Genomic DNA, 1,911 nt, shown 5'->3' on the forward strand with positions numbered 1-1,911 from the left:
AATCATCTTTCCAGATACATTTATTATCAATTTTATTTAGGTGATAGGGTCTGTTTACGCTTAGAAGTGTGATTAGGACTAGAATTACAAATCAGTTTTGTAGCACATCTTACATACACATGGCCACAAAAATGTATGACAGGCTAAGAACGCCTAAAAATGATATCTACGACTGTATAAATAATTTTTTGTTATGACTTTAGTTTTTATAATCTTTTTGTATTATCAGTTTGTGGCCTCCTTCACATATCCTTTAGTTCTCAACTATTTTCTTTTTTCCCCCCAGTAATGCAAAAATTGCAATTCAATGTACTTACCTTATTTAAGTTCTGTTAAAGCATAACAATTGTGATTAATGGTATTTATACATGGGTAAGTTGCCTCTAACCCCCCCCCGTAGAAATGTAGCAAGCTGTCTTTTAATTGGTATCTCATGGGACATCAGTAACATCTGTATCATTACACCTAAACTCATGTAATTAATCTTCCAAGCATTGTTACATATTTGTTAATGCACTAAGTATTAAATAGTGTAATTATATGCATTATTACATAAATAATGTTTCATGAGACAAAGGTTTCTATAAAGTGTATGTCTTGTGAATTGTGACCCATCATAATCACTAAACTAGAAACTAAAGCTGGCCATACACCTATAGATTTTTTTTTTTTTTTTTATCAGCCTATGGTCAGATGGAAAAAGTGCAACAGATTCCTCCATCTAGGCTAAACTGTGTGGATGGAGGAATCTTCAGTACCAAGCTTCAGTATCTTGCTAGTTGGCCCCACTGGCTGTCAAAATACCTGAACAATCTGATTGGATGCAGGCATTGTTCATTGTTTGTTGAAAAACGCTGTTTTATTCAATCACCTATGTTCACTCATCATATGACACTCTATTCTTGGAGGGAACACCAGTGAACCATTTTTTCCTCAACCTCTGCAAATATCTAGTGTGAAAAAAACCTTTGGGGTCTACATTCTACATGAGACATATTAATTCTAATGACCAAGTAGTGCCTGTAAGGTCCAGACATACCCACTATTATCTTTGGCATGAGTGTCTGAGTTTAGCAGCCATTTAGCAGCCCTTCTTGGCTTAAGGAAAGCAGGCCTACCAGTACGAGTTTGACCCAGGAATTAATGCTCAAAGCTATATACTGAATGTTGCAAACAGATCCAAGGTATACAATAGTAGATTTAACATACAGTGGTGAAAGACACAAGACTCTCTGGTGGAGATGGTGACTGGCAGCTGGTGTAATCCTTGAAAGTGGCAAAGGACAGGGCTGGCTGCAGGCAGTAGAGGAATCCTATAATGTAGCAAAGGTAAGGGCAGGCAGCAGGCAGTAGAGGAATCCTATAATGTAGCAAAGGTCACGTAACTAAGCCCAGAGTCCGGCACGTAACTAAGCCCAGAGTCCGGCACGTAACTAAGCCCAGAGTACGGCACGTAACTAAGCCCTGTGTCAAGCTAGTCACTAAGCCCAGAGTCCAGCGCATTACTAAGCCCAGAGTCCAATTCATATACTGTTCTGCATTGCTGTATAAATGTATTGCTGGGATTTGTAGTCCCCCTACAGGCCGTGCCATTCTGCATTAGAGTTTAAGCTCCTCTGTACAGGGAATGATGTGACTGGCTCAGTGTTCTCTGTACAGCATTGCGGTATATACAGTATTTGTGGTCGGGTATATATACCGTATAATATAGTGTGGGCTGAGTTGTGCCAATAAGCTAATGTGGCCTGAGGTGTGCCCGTGGCCACGCTGTTAGGTACGCCTAAAATGGGGGAATACCAAATGAGAAGGTGATGGAATTTTAAGTTATAAAGAGGAATGGGTGGGTGGGGACATATGCTTCCCCTACAACGTCAGGCAGGAAAGGGAAGAGGAGGAGTTTAAATAGCCATA

The sequence above is a fragment of the Nanorana parkeri genome, unplaced genomic scaffold (genome assembly GCF_000935625.1).
Source record: "Nanorana parkeri isolate BGI_ZX_2015 unplaced genomic scaffold, ASM93562v1 scaffold1249, whole genome shotgun sequence".
Lineage (NCBI taxonomy): Eukaryota > Metazoa > Chordata > Amphibia > Anura > Dicroglossidae > Nanorana > Nanorana parkeri.